This window comes from Canis lupus, chromosome 5 (genome assembly GCF_011100685.1).
Source record: "Canis lupus familiaris isolate Mischka breed German Shepherd chromosome 5, alternate assembly UU_Cfam_GSD_1.0, whole genome shotgun sequence".
Taxonomy (NCBI): Eukaryota; Metazoa; Chordata; class Mammalia; order Carnivora; family Canidae; genus Canis; species Canis lupus.
This window is the reverse complement of record NC_049226.1, coordinates 640,904-660,265: the sequence shown is the minus strand read 5'-3', so window position 1 is coordinate 660,265 and position 19,362 is coordinate 640,904.

The following is a 19,362-nucleotide window of genomic DNA, read 5'->3' as shown; positions in this document are numbered from 1 at the left end:
TGAGGTAACGTGGGAGACCGTGATAGGACGCGTAGAACACGATGCAAACATTTGGGTTTATGCAGGAACTCCCTCGGCAGTTGGGGGAGAAAGGAAGCAGTCCAATTCCTGCCCAGGTATGGGAGGGTCACAGCACCTCGCTATCTGTTCATGACAAAAAGAGCACCAGTGACCAGCAGCCGTCCACCCCCCGGCGGCACCCTGGCCCCTAGGACAACGCCTCCTGCCCCCCAGGGCCCATCAGGGCCCGAAGAGCAGAGAGTGGAGGAAGCTGCTCTGAGCCAGGCCCTGCTGCGGTTGTGCCACAAGCGCCGGTGTATTTACTCCTCCTGGCAGCCCTGGGTCATCCTCTGTCATCAGAGGTGTACTGCCGTCATGTCTGCCTTGTAGACGAGGTCCCCACGGCCAGGAAATGGTGCCTCCTGCCCAAGGTTGTGCAGCTAGCACCGAGGGGTGTGGAATGTGAGGCAGGCGGGCCCCGAAACAGCCCCAGGGTGGCTGTGCCTCTGTGCTCGGTGCTCTGCATTGGGGGAGCTCCCTGGCACCCCAAGCCCAAGGGGCACCCTCTGTCTGCACAAAGGTTTGAGGGTGGGGAAGCCAGCTCAGTGAATGTGAAGAGAGCTGAAGGGAGCTAGACAACAGGGCCTAAAGCCTGGGCCTCCTCATTTCTGACCTCTCCGAGCACGGGGTCAGCCCAGCGTCACCCCGGAATCCATGCCCCGCCCAGCCCCCGCCCCCAGCTCCCTGTCCTGTGGGGACCAAGAAGGCAGGTGCATGGGCAAGAAGCTCAGGGGCAGGAGGACAGGATGTGGTGGGGAGAAGGACGCGGTTAGAGGGGAGAAGACGGGCCTGGCTGGGCAGGGAGGGGGCACAGCGCAGGAAGACAAGCTGCTGAGCCCGCTGGGCCTTCCCTGCTCAGGCGGCGAGTCGGGCCTCGGCCCTGCTGGGCGGCGAGGAAGGGGGCGCGGGCAGGGGGCGGGGGCCTCCAGTGCCCAGTCCCCGGGCTCCCTCTGCACCAGGCTGGGGAGATCAGAGGTGGTGGGGACGCGAGCCCTGTCCCCGCAGCGCGGACCCTGCCCCCAGGGAGCAGAGGGCCGCGCAGGGCCCAGAGGGGGCCTGATGCGTCGGGGCCATCGGGGTAAGGTTTGCCATCTGAGCTGCATTTCGAGGACCAAGGAGGAGCTTACGGGTAAGGAGGTCCTGAGCCCGGGGGAGTGGTCCCGGGTCCTGGAGGGGGAGGCCGTGGGCGGTGGGGCAGCCCTGGGGGCCGAGGGAACCAGCGCCTGGGCTCGCGCACAGTTTCGAGGATCCAGGGCTTCATCCCGGAGGAAGGGAGACCACGCGGGCTTCACCCGGCCCAGCTCCCTTCCCTCAGGAGGAGCCTTGTGCAGGCTCCTGTCCCACGAGGAGCCCACGTGGGCAGGCGTGGCTCGGACCCGGACGGCGCGTGGTGGGCACTTGGGCACGTGGGTGCAGGGGGTGCACAGGGCCTGGGAGGTGGCCCCGTTGGGCCCTTCCACGGGTGCATCTCGGAGAACGACAGGCCAGGGCAGGGCAGCCCAGGCACCCAGACACAGGCCTGCGGGAGGTTACAGGGGTCAGCGCGGGTGCTGGGAGCGACTCGGCCGGGGGTGTGTACACCTGAGCACAGTCACGTGGGGCTGGGGAAACCTGCAGAGAGATTGCAGCCCGTGTCCGCCCTGAGCGTGTCTGGGGCACACACACGACGGCGTCCACGGGCAGGTGCAAGCACAGGGTGTCTCCAATGTCGCCTGCCGGTTCTCGTATGTTCTGTCCACGTGGTGACTGTCAGTCCCTCAGCGCGTGGCTGTGTTTGGGGTGGCTTCAGGCCTTGCCTCCTCCTCTCAATGACCCTGAGACCCGTTGCACTGTCGCCCTACAGAGGCAGGAACCACGTCACAGGGAGGCCACACAACCAGCCAGGGCTTGTCACTGGGCCTGTCAGTGCCGGAGCCCACGGGACAGGTGTGCGGTGTCTGTGTCCCCGTGCACACACACCAGTGCCCATCATCGTGCGGGTGCGCTCGTCCAACGAGGGAAGAGAGAGAAAGCAAGAGCTATGTTTAATCCTTAAAAGCACGTCCCTGAAACCTTCTCTGACTTGAGGCCTGGGGCCTGTGGGTTTGCAGCAGCCTGGACTCTGCCCCAAACCCTCTGGGCTTTGGTGCCTCGTTTCCACTCTAGACGGAGAAGCCTCGTCTGATGGGGCCCTTGTGGGGGCCCCGTCATCACAGCCTCCTCTGGAAGCGAAGCAGCTGCCCCCAGGGTCTCTGGACCCACCAAGGTTGTGTCCTCAGGGGGGTTAGTCCTCTGGCTGGGAGACCCTGTGGCCCTCGCCTCTGCACTGCTCGTCACTGCGCGGCCCTGAGCAGAGGAGCTGTGGCCTGGGAGCTGGACGGCGGCTCCGCTCCTTGGCAGCAGAAGCTGGAGGCTCCAGCACGTACCCTGAAGACCAGACGCACTCCCTACTTCTCCAAGCGTGCTCTCTTCTCTCCGTCCGGTGCTTCTCTCTGCAGGGCAAAGGGTCTCTTACCCTGTAGCCACTGCGAAGGGCAGTATTGGCCCTCCACAGGTTGCGATGGTGGAGGAGAGGCTTCCGCAGCTGCAATAAGCCACGACGTGGTGGCCGCGTGAACGATACAAATATGCTTTGCAAGACAAGTGGGAATCCATGGATTGTCCCTTTTTCTCCCGGAAACCAAACAAGACCAAGCAAATCCAACAGAACACTCAGGTGTACACACAGGTATGTGCCCGCCCTGCTGGGCCAGAGCTTGGGGTTTGGAATCACATTGGTCACTTGGTGTCCTTGACGCCAGGCAGACAGGCCTGACGGTAGAGGAGCCATGGTTTTGACAACAGAATTGGGACTCAGTGTTTCTACCCTGCAGATCACGTTTCTCTGCAGATGGCTTAAAGTGATTTAAAATGATTCAGTGTCTCCTAGATCCATATTGTCTATACTCGGCTACACCCCAGGCCTGGGAGAAGAGTATGCCCTAAAATAAGAGAAGACCTAGGTGAGCATGTGGTGACCAGAGCCAGCGCCTGACGTCTGCCCCAGGGCCATGAGCAGCCCCCCTGAGGCCGACCCTGCTGCCGCCACGTGGCACCTGCAGCCACAGCACCCGTGTCCTGAGGGACGTGCCTCTGGGATGCCACGGCCTCTGCAGAGCCCATCACCCGGGGGTCAGGGGTGGCGCTCTGGAGACAAGCCCGACACCAAGCTCCTCCCGCCACCATGGGCCTGAGGAAGCCTGTGACCCACCTGAGGAGGAGCATGGTTTCCATCTCCCACTTCAGGTTCAAGAAGGTGGCTGTGTGCTTTGTTAGATGCAGCTGTCTTCCCTCCTGTGGCTGTTGGAACCCACTTTTCCTCACTTGGATCCCTGGGGGGACAGGGCCACGCTATTGGCTCTGTCCCAGGACATGGCCACACTTGAGTCCCACCACCTCCGGGCCCATCACTTCCATATTCAGATGGCGGCCTTGTTGGCCAACCTCCTCAAGGCGTAATCTGCATCCAACAAGAGTCCTCAAGTTTCAGGTGTGCAGCTTGATGACTTTTGGCAAACGTGCGTGGTGGTGAATCAATCACCACCGTCAAATGTGGAGGATTCCCCTTACGCCCCGTTTCAGTCCGCCCTTTCTAACCCTGGGTTTTCTCAGCCACAGGTTCGTTCTGTCGCTGCATTTCTAAATTTTGTAGAGCTCGTACTCGTCGGGTCCCACGGTACGAAGTGTTCTGTGTCCGTGTTCTTTCATTTAAAATAAGGCGTCTGAGATTCATTCAGGTTGTTGCCTACATCAGTTAGTCTTTCCTTTAAATTGTTGATTAATTGTTGGTTGTATAGGTAACGTGGCATATTTGGTTCCTTCTCTTTTTCCACGATTTTAAGCTCTTCTAAATAAAGCTGCTGTGAACATTCCAGTAGAAGTATTTCTCTTGGGTAAACACGTGGGAGTGTGATTTTTGGATCATATGGCTAGTGTATATTTAACATTTCAGAAAACTGCTGATTAGTTTAGCACGGCGCCAGTACATTTCATTCCCAGCAGTCAGGCATGAGAGTTCTCGCCGTTTCTCATTCCCGACAAAACTTGGTGTTGCCTGTCTTTTAAATTTCGGTCATTCTAAAAAAAATAAAAAAATAAAAAAATAAATTTCAGTCATTCTAGAGGATGGGGGCTCCTCATCATGGCTTTAACCTGTATTTCCTTAAATGTGTAATGATGTTGAGCATTTTTGTCATTTATGTATCTTGATTAATAAATACTAAACATCGATTATGTCTCTTGTATTCTTTTTTATTATGTTCTCTGTATTCTTATTAATGAGTTGTGAGAATGTTTCATGCTTCCTGAAATCAAGTATGTGTTTTGCAAATATTTTCTACAGTCTGTGTCTTGCTGTTTCTTCCCTTAACAGCACCTTTGGAAAAGCAAAAGTTTTAAATTCACAAAGTCCACTCTATCAAAATTTCTGTTTATAGTCCACATTTTTGTGTCATGTTTGAGAAATCTTTGCCTAAGCAAAGATCACAAAAAATCCCCCCCTCTGTTTTCTCCTGGAAGTTTTTTTTATGTGTGGCTCTTGCATTTCAGTCTGTGACACATTTTAATTCCTTTTTCTACATGATGTGAAATTAAATAAAAGTTTGTTTATTTTTACATGCAGATATCCAATTCTATAGTAGAATTTGTGGAAATGAGCACCTATTGATACTTCAGAATCTTTGTAAAATTAACTGACAATATAAATATGTGTGTATTCTGGGCTCTCTTCTGTTTCATTGGACAATACCATACTGTGTTGATCATTGTAGGTTTAAAATGAGGTTTGGAATTAGATAATAAAAGGTTCCCATCTTTGTTTTATCATTCAAGATTATTTTGGATACATTAGATCTTTACATTCCCAAATAAACATTTTTGGGGCATGTGGGTGGCTCCGTTGACTGAGCAGTGGCCTCTTGGTTTTGGCTCAGGTCATGATCTCAGGATCCTGGGATTCAGCCCCAAGTCAGGCTCCACGCTCAGCACAGTTTGCTCCAGATTCTTTCTCCCTCTCCCTCTGCCCTTACCCTCACTCGCTCTCTTTCTTTTAAATAAATAAATAAAATCTTCCAAAAAAAAAGTCTTTAACAGAATTATTGAGGTATAATTCACTATCATAAAATTCGCCTGTTTGAAGTAAGTGTACAGCTCAGGGGTGTTTAGTATGTTCACAGAGCTGAACACCTCTCATCACTATCTGATCCCAGGATATCTCTTTACCCCGAGAAGAAACCCCGTGCCCATTAGCATTCACTCTCCGTTTTCCCTCCTGCCAACCCTGGCAACCAACAATCTATGTTGTATCATTATATTAAAAAAGGATTGCCATATGACCCATTCCACATGGGTATTTACCCAAAGAAAACCAAAACACTAATATGAAAAGGTATATGTATTCCTATGTTTATTGCAACATTATGACAATAGCCAGCATATGGAAGTAGCCTAAGTATCCACTGACAGATGAATGGATAAAGATGTGGTATGTGTACAATGGAATGTAATTCAGTCATTAAAAAAAATGAAATCTTGCCATTTGCAATGACATGAATGGGCCTATCCAGTATAACGCTAAGTAAAATAGGCCTCTTCTCAAGGTTTCACATAAATGGGATCATACAGTAAATGGTCTTTTGTGACTGACGTGTTTCACTTAGGGTAATATTTCCAGGGTTCGTGCATTTTGTAGCAGGTCTCAGTACTTCAGGCATTTGTATTGCTAAATGATATTTCAGCTCATGCTTATGTCGCTTTTTGTTTGGCGTTCGTCAGTTGTCTCCACTTTTTGGCTATTACAGCTAATGCTGATGCTTTCTATAAATTTATGACTTTGAAGACACATATTTTTTTGTGTGTGGAAGTATGCTCTCATTCCTCCCGGATACACACGCACACACGCGCACACGCACATATCTGAGTGGAGGAGCTGCGTCACGGGGCAACCACACGTTTAACAATCTGAGAAACTGCCAAGCTCTGTTCCACGGCGCGGCACCGTTTTACCCGCTCATCAGCAACGCATGAGAATACGGGTCTTTCCAACCACTTCTGGTCGACACTTACATGGGCTCTTTGTAACCGTAGACCTCTTAGTGTGTGAGGCAGTATCTCATTGTGCTTTCTATTTGCATTGCCCTGATGGCTAACGATAATAAGCACATTTTCATGTGCTGTTGGTCTTTTTTTTTTTTTTTTGGCTTTTTTTTTTTTTTTTTAGAAATGTCTATTCAGATGTTTTTCTCATTTTAAAATTTATTTTGTCTTTTATTATTAAGTTATTATTAAGTCATATTATTAAGTTATTAAGTTTTTATTATTAATTTATTTTGTCTTTTTATTATTAAGTTTGTCTTCTATTATTAACAAATAGAAGTCCAGCACCAAACTTTCTTTATATAATCTGGATACAAGTCCCTTATCAGATTTGTGAATTGCAAATATTATCTCCCATTCTATACACTGATTGTTCACTTTCTTAACAGTATCCTATGAAGGACAAAATTTTTAAAATTTTGATGAAGTTCAATTATTTTATTTTTTAAAAATATAATTAACATACAGTAGTATATTAATTTCATGTGTACAATATAAAGATCCAACAATTCTATATATTTCTTAGTGTGCATCAAGGTAAGTGTATTCTTAATCCTCTTTATTTCACCCGTCCCCCTACTCACCTCCCCTCTATACTCAAGAGTTTAAGGACCACTTTTTTCTCTGTACTTAAGGGTCTGGGTTTTTTTTTCTTTTTTCTGTGCTTTGTTTCTTAAATTCCACATTTGAGTAAAATCATATGATATTCATCTTTCTCCATCTGACTATTTTACTTAGCATTATACTGTATAGGCCCATTCATGTCATTGCAAATGGCAATATTTCATTTTTTTTAATGACTGAATTACATTCCATTGTACACATACCACATCTCCTTTATCCATTCATCTGTCAGTGGATACTTAGGCTACTTCCATATGCTGGCTATTGTCATAATGTTGCAATAAACATAGGAATACATATACCTTTTCATATTAGTGTTTTGGTTTTCTTTGGGTAAATACCCATGTGGAATGGGTCATATGGAAATCCTGTTTTTAATTTTTTGAGGAATCTCCATACTATTTTCCCACAGAGGCTACAACAATTTGCATTCTCACCAGTAGTGAGCAAACATTCCTTTTTCTCCACACTCTCACCAACACTTGTTATTTTTTGTGATTTTTTATTTTTTTTTAGCCATTTCAACAGGTGTAAGACGATACCTCATTGTGGTTTTGATTTATATTTCCTTGATGATGAAGGAAGTTGAACATCTTTTCATGTGTATGTTAGTCATCTTTATATCTTCTTTGGAAAAATGTTGATTCCTGTCCTCTACCCACCTTAAAACAGATTGTCTTTATATTTTGGTTTTGAGTTGTATATGTTCCTTCTTCTTTAAAAAATATTAACTAATTATCAGATATATTATTTTAAGATATCTTCTCCCATTTAGAAAGTTGTTTTTGTTTTGTTCTTGGTTTCCTTTGATGTGCAAAAGCTTTTTATTCTGATATGGTCCTGACTGTTTAATTTGGTTTTGTTTTCCTTACCTAAAGAGATATATCCTAGAAACATGTTTCTATAACAATGTCAAAAAATACTACTGCTTATGTTTTTTCATAGAAGTTTAATGGTTTCAGGTCTGGAGAAATAACAACCAACACCACAAAAATGCAAAAGTTTATTATAGAATATTATGAAAAATTATGTGCCAAGTAATTGACAACCTAGAAGAAATAGATAGATTCCTAGAAACATATAACCTTCCAAAGTTGAATCAGAAAGCAAAGAAAACTGAATAGACTGATTACTAGCAATGAAATTGAATCAGCAATAAAAAAATCTTACAACCAATAGAAGTCCAGGACCAGATAGTTTCACAAATGAATTCTACCAAACATTTAACAAAGGGTTAATACCTGTTCTTCTCAAACTATTCTAAAAAAAAAGAGGAAGGAAAACTTACAAATTCATTTATGAGGCCATTACTCTGATTCCAAAACCAGATAAAGACACTACAAAAAAATGAAATTATCGGCCTACATCTCTAACGAACATCGATGCAAAAATACTCAACAAAATTGTTAGGAAACTGAATTCAACAATACATTAAAAAATTATTCACCACAATTAAGTGGGATTTATGCCAGGGATTACAGGGTGGTTCAATATTCACAACTCAATCAATGTGATACACCACGTCAACAAGAGAAAGGATGAAAACCGTGTAATCATCTCAATAGATGCAGAAAAAGCATTTGACAAGGTACAACATTCAATCATCATAAAAGCTCTCAACAAAGAGGGTAAAGAAGCAACCTACCTCAATATGAAAAAGGCCAAAAATGAAAAAAAAAAAAAAAAGCTGCTAACATCATACTCAATGGTGACAACTAAGAGTTTTCCCTCTAAGATCAGAAACAAGGCAAGGATGTCCACTCTAACCACTTCTATTCAACATAGTACTGCAAGTCCTAGGCACAGCCATCGGACAAGAAAAAGATATTGGTAAGAAAGAAGTAAAACTTTCACTATTTACAGGTAACAAGGTACTATAAATAGAAAACCCTAAAGACTCCACCAAAAAACTACTAGAAGTAATATATAAATTCAGTAAAGTTGTGGGATAAAATTCAATATACAGAAATTTGTTACACTTCTGTACACTAATATTGGAGTAGCAGAAAGAGAAATCAAGAAAACTATCCCATTTTCAATTGTACTCAAAATAATAAAGTATCTAGGAATAAACTTAACCAAAGAGGTGAAAGACTGTACTCTGAGAATTATAAAATGCTGAGGAAAGACACTGAAGAAGACACAAACAAATGGAAATATATTCCATGTGCATGGATTGAAAGAACCAATGTTGTTAAATCGCCCATACTACCCAAAGCAATCTACAGATTGGACGCAAAGCTTACCTAAATACCAACATTTTTCACGTTTCTAGAAGAAATAATCCTAAAGTTTGTATGGAGCCACAAGTGACCCTGAGTAGCCAAAGAAATCTTGGAAAAGAAGAACTAATCTCGAAGCATTACAATTTCAGATTTAAAGATATGTTACAAAGCTGTAGTAATCAAAACAGTATGGTACCGTTCTAGACACACAGATCACTAAAACAGAACAGAAATCCCAGAAATAAACCCACAATTATATAGTCAAGTAATCTACAACAAAGGAGGCAAGAATATACAATGGGGACAAGGCAATCTCTTCAAAAAATGGCGCTGGGAAAACGACAGCGACATGCAGAAGCATGAAACTGGAGTACTTTTTTTTTTAAGATTTATTTATTTATTTGGGAGAGGGAGCACGGGGGAGGGCAGAGGAAGAGAGAGAAAGAATGTCCAGCAGACTCCCTGCTTGAGCACCTTGACTCAGGCCTCAGTCACACGGCCTTGAGATCATGGCCTGAGCCAAAATCAAGAGTCAGATGCTCAACCAACTGAGACACTCAGGCACCCCTGGACCCTTTTCTTTCTTTTTTTAAAATTTAAATTCAATTTGCCAACATATGGCACCTTATTAGTTTTAGATGTAGTTTTCAATAATTCATCAGTTGGATATAACACCCAGTGCTCATTACACCAGGTGCCCCATCCCTCAGCTCCCCTTCAGCAGCCCTCAGTTTGTTTCCCAGAGTTAAGAGTCTCTAATGGTTTGTTCCTCTCTGACTTTTTCCCACTCAGCTTCCCCTCCTTCCCTTATGGTCCCTTGCACTATTTCTTTTTTTTTTTTTTTTTAATTTATTTATGATAGTCACACACACACACACACACAGAGAGAGAGAGAGAGGCAGAGAGAGAAGCAGGCTCTATGCCCTGGGAGCCCGACGTGGGATTTGATCCTGGGTCTCCAGGATCGCGCCCTGGGCCAAAGGCAGGCGCCAAACTGCTGCGCCACCCAGGGATCCCCCCTCGCACTATTTCTTATATTCTATATATGAGTGAATCCATATGATAATGGTCTTTCTCTGATTGACTTATTTCACTCAACATAATACCCTCCAGTTCCATCCGTGTTGATGTAAATGGTAGGTAATCATCCTTTCTGGTGGCTGAGAAATCCGCCCCCCCTCCCACATCTTCTCTATCCATCATCTGTCAGTGGACACTGAGGCTCCTTCCACAGTTTGGCTATTATGGCCACTGCTGCTGTGAACATTGGGGTGAAGGTGCCCATTCATTTCAGCATCTTTGGGGTAAATCCCCAGCAGTGCAATTGCTGGGTCGTAGGGCAGCTCTATTTTACCTTCTTAAGGAACCTCCACACAGTTTCCCAGAATGGCTGCACCAGTTCACATTCCCACCCACAGCGCAGGAGGGTTCCCTTTTCTCCGCAACCTCTCCAACATTTGTGGTTTCCTTCCTTGTTAATTTTCCCCATTCTCACTGGTGTGAGGTGGGATCTCATGGTGGTTCTGGTTTGTATTTCCCTGATGGCCAGTGATGCGGAGCATTTTCTCATGTGCTTGTTGGCTGTGTCTATGTCTTCTTCTGTGAAATGTCTGTTCATGTCTTCTGCCCATTTCTTGACTGGATTGTTTGTTTTTTGGATGTTGAGTTTGATAATTTCTCTATAGATCTTGGATGCCAGCCCTTTATCTGATGTGTCATTTGCAAATATCCTCTCCCATCCATAGGTTGCCTTTTAGGTTTTTTGACTGTTCCCTTTGCTGTGCAGAAGCTTTTTTATCTGGATGAAGTCCCAATACTTCATTTTTGCCTTTAGAGACTTGCCTTGCAAGAAGTTGCTGTGGCTGAGGTTCTCCTCTAGGATTCTGATGGATTCCTGTCTCACGTTTAGCTCTCTCATCCATTTTGAGTTTATCTTTGTGTCTGGTGTAAGACAATGGCCTGGTTTCATTCTTCACGTGGCTGTCCAATTTTCCCAACACCATTTACTGAAGAGACAGTCTTTTTCCCAGTGGATATTGTTTCCTGCTTTGTTGAAGATGTGTTGACCATAGAGTTGAGGGCCCATTTCTGGGTTCTCTGTTCTGTTCTATTGACCTGGATGTGTCTGTTTCTGTGGTAGTATATTATGTGTTGGTGATCACAGCTTTGTAATACAGCTTGAAGTCTGCCATTGTGATGCCGCCAGCTCCGGTTTTCTTTTTCAACAGTCCTCTGGCTATTCAAGGTCTTTTCTGGTTCCATACAAATCTTGGGATTGTTTGTTCCAATTCTGTGAAGAATGTCAATGGTACTTTGATAGGGATTGCATTGAATGTGTAAATTGTTCTGGGTAACACAGACTTTTTCACAACATTTATTCTTCTGACCCATGAGCATGGAATGTTTCCCCATCTCTTTGTGTCTTTCTCCATTTCTTTCATAAGTGTTCTGCTGTTTTTAGAGCATAAATCCTTTATCTCTTTGGTTAGGATTATTCCTAGGTATCTTATATTCTTTTGGGCAGTTTTAAATGGGATCTATTCCTTAATTTCTCTTTCCTCAGTCTCATCATTAGTGTGCAACGCTAATAACTTTGATTTCTGTCCATTGATTTTATATCCTGCCACATTGCTGAATTAATATATGAGTTCTAGCAATTTTGAGGTGGAGTCTTTTGGGTTTTCCACATACAGTATCATGCCCGCTGGGAAGAGTGAGAGTTTGACTTCTTTTTTGCCAATTTGAATGCCTTTTACTTCCTCTTATTGTCTGATTGCTGAGGCTAGGACTTCCAGTACTATGTTGAACAACAGTGGTGGGAGTGGGCATCCCTGTCGTGTTCCTGACCTTAGAGGAAAAGCTTTCAGCTTTTTCCCATTGAGAATGATATTCACTGTGGGCTCTTTGTAGATAGCTTTTATGATATTGAGGTATGTTTCCTCTCTCCCCACATTTCGAAGAGTTTTAATCAAGAAAGGATGCTGTATTTTGTCAAATGCTTCAGTTGAGAAAATCATACAGTTCTTGCCTTTTATTTTATTAATATGATCTATCATGTTGATTGATTTGTGAATGTTGAGTCACCCTTGCATCCCAGGAATAAATCCCACTTGGTTGTGGTGAATAATCTTTTTAATGTACTGTTGGATCCTGTTAACTAGTATCTTGGTGAATATTTCGACATCCATGTTCATCAGGGATGTTAGTCTGTAATTGTCTTTTTTAATGGGGTTTTTGGTTTTGGGATGAAGGTAATGCTGACCTCATAGAACGAACTTGGAAGTTTTCCTTCCCTTTGTTTTTTAAAACAGCATCAGTATAATAAGTATTATTTCTTCTTTAAATATTTGATAGAAGTCCCTTGAGTAGCCCTCTGGCCCTGGACTCTTGTTTCTTGGAAGATTTTTGATGACTGTTTCAATTTCCTTGCTGGTTATATGTCTGTTCAGGTTTTCTATTTGTTCCTGTTTCAGTTTTGGTAGTTTATATGTTTCCAGGGATGCATCCATTTCTTCCAGATTTCCTAATTTGTTGGCATATTGTTGACAATAATATGTTCTTAAAATTGTTTGTATTTCCTTGGTGTTGGTCATGATCTCTCCTCTTTCCTTTCATTCATGGTTTTATTAATTTGGGCCTTTTTTCTTTTCTTTTTGATAACTCTGGCTAGGGGTTTATCTGTATGGTTAATTCTTTCAAAGAATTAGCTCCTAGTTTCTTTCCCTGGACCCCTTTCTTACACCATACCCCCAAATAAAATACTATGCTACTATTTTGTTGAGGATTTTTCATTTTTCTTTATAAGAGATCATTATCTGAAGTTTTCTTTTTCTCTTTCATGGGTCACATTAACCTGGTTCTTTTTTTTTTAATTTTTATTTATGATAGTCACACAGAGAGAGAGAGAGAGGCAGAGACATAGGCAGAGGGAGAAGCAGGCTCCATGCACCGGGAGCCCGACATGGGATTCGATCCTGGGTCTCCAGGATTGCGCCCTGGGCCAAAGGCAGGCACTAAACTGCTGTGCCACCCAGGGATCCCTTAACCTGGTTCTTTGCATGTTTAGTAATTTTTGATGGATGCTGCTTATATTATATTTTAAGTATAAATATATTTTAAGTATAAGTAAATCCAATAAGTACCTGGATTTATTGTATTTCTTTAAAGAGAGCTAGACTTTCTTTCATAGGCAATCAAGTCACTTGTGTGTTAGTTTGATTTCTTGGAGGCCTAACATTAAGCCTCCCTTGGATGGATCTACAGTAACCTTCACTCTAAGGAAAGTTCAGTCCCGCTGCTAAGGTACATCTCCTCCAACATTTCCACTGCCTGTCAATGTCCCACTGAATGTTGGGTGTTTACTGAGGACTCTTCATTATGGCTGTTTGGAATTTGTTGTGGATTGCATGTTATATATTTAAACTTTAACCTACAAAGTGATGGAATTTGGAGGTGGGGCTTTTGGAAGATGATTAAATCTTGATGATTAAATCCTCATTATGGATTTAGAGACCTTATATGAATAGACCTGAGAGTCTTGCTTCCTCTCTCTCTACGCTGGCATGTGAGGATGCAGTGAGGAGAAGGCTGTCTGCAAACCAAGAAGTCGACTCTCACAAAATACCGGGTACGCTTTGGTCTTGGACTTTCTGGCTTCCAGAACGTGAGAAATAAATATTTATTGTTTAAGCCACCTCGTCTATGGTAATTTATCATAGTAGCCCAAGCTGACTAAGACAGAATTGAACGTCTCCCTTCATTACGAGAGTGCCAGGAGCTTTCAGCTTATAACTCCATGATCATTTTCAGCCAGCTGTGGAGATTCATTCCAAATATTCACATCCTAGAACGCAACAAAATCTCAAGGATGCTCTATGCAGATTTCTGGAGCTCTTCACCTATGTAGTTTTGGATGAATGTACCTCTCTGGCTCTGATCTCTGTCTTCTCGGCTCAGTAAGGCCAGCAGGCTCCATTTAGATTTCCCTTCTCTCACTGAATCTTGAATTTTTTCCAGACAAAACTGTAGCACAATCATAGGGTGTCTCTGTCTTCTCAGGCATCACCAGTTCTTCAATAATTGTTATCCAATATCTCAAAAACAGTTGTTTCATATATTTGGCCCACTTATTTATGGCAGGAGGTTAAATCTGTTTCTTGTTGTTTCTTGTTGTTGATGAATCTTGTTTCATCATTGTCAAAACCAGAATTTGATCATTTTTAAAAAAATGTAGTCCTTGACAAAAATAATGGAGAGGCTGTCTTGGAAAGTAAGAAGGAAATTTCTGAGCACCCCAGGAGAGGAAACCTCTATATTTAAGGTCTTATAGGGTTGTTACTAAGAATGGGGAAAGATTTGATGGTCAAACAATTAACAATTAATTTCAATACTGAAATGGTCTCTGGTTTTTCCTTGGGAAAACGGCAACAGATTAAGTCACCTTAGGGATTAATGCAGCAGAAGACAGTGACAAAGACAGAAGCTTAAATATGACCTCAAAGCATATTGAAGATGAGCTTCTTTATTCCCTTATTGGTAGCATGTTCCATTAATATTAATTGAATATGTGGCTGAATAAGCAAATGGCTGAATTAATACATGTGTTATGAGCTTGAACTCTCTAATAAAGAAATCTTTGTATTCGGAAAGTTAGAAATCCTACAATGACAGGTGATTTAGGATTAGAATTTCTCTATTAATGATGCTCTAAATAATGTATTTTGTCCATTCCTATCGTCTTCTGACTAGAAAGGTTAAGTGACTTGCCCAGGGCCACATGCTAATTAGTGAAAAATCAGGACTTACCCTCAAGCCTCCTGACATCCACTTGAGAGCTCTTTCAGTGCATCAGCTGTTAAAGGTCTCCAAGATCACAGCCAGCACTTCGAGTCTCAGGAGAGAGCATAGGCTGGAGATCAATATGTCACAGACTCAGGGTCTGATCTATCCTACTCAAGACACTGTCACTGTTCCATGAAAAATATTTCTCTTCTTGCCACTCCTCATCCCTTGATGAAGTCAAATCATCCTTGAAGAGAGAGAGACCCTTTGTGATGGTTCTTTCTAGTTCTCTTTTGAGCGTTTCCCTGTGCCTGTGTCTTTATTTCTGTTTTGTAATATAGATTTATAACCCTTTATGGGCTTTAAGCAGGAAAAATGAGGATCATTTCTGCCAGATCTCCCTCTTCTCCTGGTTCTTTGGGCCCTACGTGCAAGGGCAGTAATGCCCTGACTTGTGGTATAATGTATTCCAGTGGGTGGGGGCTGATAAACTGTACATCAAGTAAATTGTTGTTTTTTTAAAATTTTTTATTGGAGTTCAATTTGCTAACATATAGCATAACACCCAGTGCTCATCCCGCCAAGTGCCCCCCTCAGTGCCCATCACCCAGTCACCCCAACCCCCTGCCCACCTCCCTTACCACCACCCCTTGTTCAACATTAAGTAAATTGTATATTAAATAAATTGTACAGCAGATGGAATTTATCTTAATAAGGAGGTTAGGCAGCCAAAACCTGTTGTCCACACTAACCTTTTTTCTCTGAGAGGCTTCTTGACTCCTGTTTTCATTCAGCCAGCATTGCCAGGTAAGAAACATTCAACTAGATGGCTAATTGTGGAATTAAAAGTAAAACTCTGGGAGAGCTTCCTAAAATGTAAATATCCTTAGCAATCGTCTCAGGACTATGCCTTACTTTTAGGTAACACACTAGCCATTGCTGCGCTGTCACCTAACATCTTGGGATTAGAGGGACTAGGAACGAGGAAGGGGAATAAGGATGGGTTGAATGTGACAGACTGGGACGATCCTATCGGGGGACTGGGCAAGAGGAAAAGAATTGTGGCAGTTTCAGGGAAGACCCCAGACACAGCTTGCTGCTTATGATTTATCCTCGTGCTTGAAGCCCGCCCTGGCCTGTAAGCATTGGCCCAAGCAACCTCATCTGTGCCTTTCAACGCTGTTGGGCTCAACCCTATGCCTCTTAGGTCCTAGACAATCAATGTCTTGTTTACTTCTAAAATTTTTCCTGGAAGACTCCAGAGTCCCCAGGATATCCTGTCCTACAATTTAATAACCTTTCCTCCATGAAAGCTTGCATTTATTTATCTCTTTGTTGGTTTAATAATATCCAAATCCGCCTCAAGCTAACTTGGCTTATTTCTTCTGCAAATGCTGTCGGTGCAGCTCTGGGAGTAGCTTAACCTCTCTGTGCTCACAGTGGGTCTAAAGCCAGCACGCCAGTGATTGTTTTCTTCTTCTCCCTCTGTTTACCACGTTGTTGTACCACGGCCAGCAGGGAACAGTGAAATCCGGGGTTGATACACTACACTCAAGGGCAAGTGATGCCACAGGAGCCACAGGGCAGCAAAGTGCCGCTGTGGGATCTAACAGCGTCATGCTCGCTCCCTCAGGTGAGGGTAGGCAGGTGTGCTGCGCGGGGTTCCCAGCCCCAGGTGCAGGTGCCTGGCTCATCACTACACACTCCGCACTCACTCCCCAGTCCAAGGGCGCTAGCACTTGCCAGAATGTCCTGGCTGTGGCTGCCTGCCCTCCAGATCCAGGTCTGGAAACCCCTGTGTGCCCTGCTCTTGTGCTCTGGGCTCCAGCAACAGAGGGAGCAGGTACAGATTCCCTCTCCCCTTCCACAGAGCCACCGTGGGCTGCACGCTGCTTGCTTTCCCTTGTGGACACAGCCCTTGTTGGGTGGTTCTAGCTCTAGATTCCAGTCCTGCTTCATCTTCTTCCTCCTCAGGGGTGGGGCAGGCAGGGTGGAGCTGGGGAGCCCTAGCTAGTCTTGGGAAACTTGATTTATTTCAGTATTTTCTGTATCCTCTGTCCTCCATGTTCTCAGTCATCCTCAAATGACCACTTTGTGGGGCCTCAATCTATTTTCTGCCTAATGCAATTGGCGTCTTACACAAGTCTGGCCTTTTTGGTGAACGACAAGCCTCTCAGAAGACCACCGTGACTCTGTGGGCATTCTGGGTATTTCCGGGACAGAGAAAAGACGGAGCTTATAGTCCAAGACCCCAAACAGGGCAACACGGTGCGTGGCTCCCTTTCTTTCCCCTTCTTCCAACCATCCCGAGTGAAATTTGGAGAAATCGTGATCAGGGGCTGGTCCTCCAAGGTCTTCCTGAAAACATAGGGAATGGGAGAGAGGGACATTCTCCTTTGCGTGGTGCAGGTGGGGGTTTTGCGGGACATGATGAAATGTATTCCTTCCTTGAGTCTCCAACTGAAGAAGTTGTGGCGTGGAAGGAGAGCATGGCTCTACAGTCGGACTTCCTGGCTCAAATCCCAGCTCCTCTATTTATGCTCTGAGTCCTTGGGACAAGTTACTTAACTCCTCTGCATGTCAGGTTCATCATCTATAAAATAGGCATAACTCTGTCATCTACCCTATAAGACTGAGGTTTAAACGAGGTAATAATGTAAGGTGCTTAGAACGCTGTTAGCATACAGTCGGTGCTCGATACATGCGAGTGACTCCCACTTCTCTTCTTACTCCTCTTCCCTTACTTCCTCCTCCTCCTTCTTATACCCAACCGTCTCCAGAAGACACTGGCCTCACTAGGATCCTAGAGCTTGGCGAGGGCTCTACATTGAAAGGCGATGGTTTCCAAGGTTACACGTTCCCGTCCTGAATTTCTCTCTTTTATGTCACTGCTGACGGAGGAGTTTTATCTTTCCCAGACTCTATTTTACTGAAAGCTCCCTCCTCAAAAGGGGAAAATTGGATGCAATGATGGAAAGGAGATGCAGGTTTTCCACGTTCTTTAGACACAGAGGAAACTATTTTAGTATTGAAGAACACGTCTGATTTTGTACTGTGCCACCTGCTTCCTTTAGACGTTCACAGAACACCTTGCTTAGAGGTTGTAATGTTCACTAGAAAGGGTGCTTCAGTCAGCAGCCAAAGAGGGAAAACAAAACAAGACACCTTTGACCCTAACGTGCCTTGAGCTTCCAAAATGGTCCACTATGCACTTGTTTTCTCTGCCCAAGAATTCACTGGTCATTCAGGGCCCTGCTTGCAGAGCACTTTCCCAAGGAGTCTGTACCCAAGCGCCTTTGCAAGGGCTTCGGCCCTGGCCGACTTGCCACTCTCTCCTCTCAACTCACCTGGCTCTTCTTCCTACTGAATTTGAAATTGTGTGTGTGCTTATTTTCCTTCTCCACCAGAATATAAGCTCCTTGGGCACAGGGCCTTTTCCTGGTCGCTCACCATGGGTCTGCGGGCGTTGGAGATGTCCACGGCCTCTCTGCATCCTCTCTGCTCTACCGTTCTAAGGCAGCCAGGGCGTCTCCAGACCTCAGGCCTCAGGCAGCATCAGGGGGAGGGGGGCTCTGGAGGACTGGAGGGTCTTGGTTGTCCTGGGTCCAGGCAGTGCCCCTTGGGCCCGCTGGTCTTCTATCCCTCCCCTACCAACATTGCTGGCCTGTGGAGACTGTGCTAACCCTGAATCTCCCTAACCCTGAATACATATCTCTTTGATTAATCTCGTTAATCTCATCTTATTATTCCTCACACTGCCCGTCTGTCTTACGACTGAAACGGACTGATCCTGACAACTGTTCTTGACAAATACCAGGGGCTCAGAAACATGGATTGACTGCAAGGGAGTCAATGGGTTAGAAGCTAAGGAGAGCAAATATGCTCGTACACGATTCCAGGAGAAATACTTTCTTAAATGGAGAGAGACAACCATAGAGTCTACTAACAAACAGATAGGAAGTGTGTCCCCAAACTATTTCAGAATTTAGAAAAAAAGTGGTTTCAAACTAATTATGTTTCTTGTATTTCTAATCAACCGGAACAGAGAATATATTTATAGATGAGGCATTTCAAATCTCTGAACTAGCCCCCTTTTTTTTTTCTGCTACTTTTACATTTTTTCTCATTCTTATTCTATCTTCTCTAATCCCTAAAAGCCCCAACGCAGATGTCTTCATCCAAGTCCTCAAGGAGTTGAATTAATACCTGTTTTCTTTTTTTTTTTAAGACATATTTATTTATTCATGAGAGACACAGACTGAGAGACACAGGCAGAGACACAGGCAGAGGAAGAAGCAGGCTCCATGCGGGGACCTCAACGTGGGACTCGATCCCGGATCCCAGGATCACGACCTGAGCCGAAGGCAGACGCTCAACCCCTGAGCCACCCGGGCGCCCAGTACCTGGTGTTTTACCATTACCTGGATCCTTATGTTAGCTGGGAGGCCATGGAACGAAGCAATCTTTCATATCCTGAGTTTTTCTGATGTTGCCTTGTTCTTGATTGACAGCTAACCAAGTTGTGCTGGAAAATATGCTAGATCCCGCCCTGGAATGAGTT